Below are 262 nucleotides of genomic sequence, written 5' to 3' on the forward strand. Positions count from 1 at the left end.
AAAGATGAGGTAGATGCCTACGTAGGTGTGCTGGCTGGGAGACACGGGTTCCCAGGGTTTTGGTTCGTGTCCTGAGCCATTGAGCAGAGCCATCTGGTGTTCGGCAGAGTAAAGATCCACCGCGTCACTCCTGGCCTCGTTCATGTTGCCCTGCCGGAAGAAAGGAGAAAACAAATGAATAGGTAGGTAAAGGGAGGATGAGGATAAACGAGAAAGCTGTTGATGAAAGGAGAATGGGGAAGGGGGGAGGGGGTAAAGAGAG

Source organism: Penaeus monodon, chromosome 27 (genome assembly GCF_015228065.2).
Source record: "Penaeus monodon isolate SGIC_2016 chromosome 27, NSTDA_Pmon_1, whole genome shotgun sequence".
NCBI lineage: Eukaryota > Metazoa > Arthropoda > Malacostraca > Decapoda > Penaeidae > Penaeus > Penaeus monodon.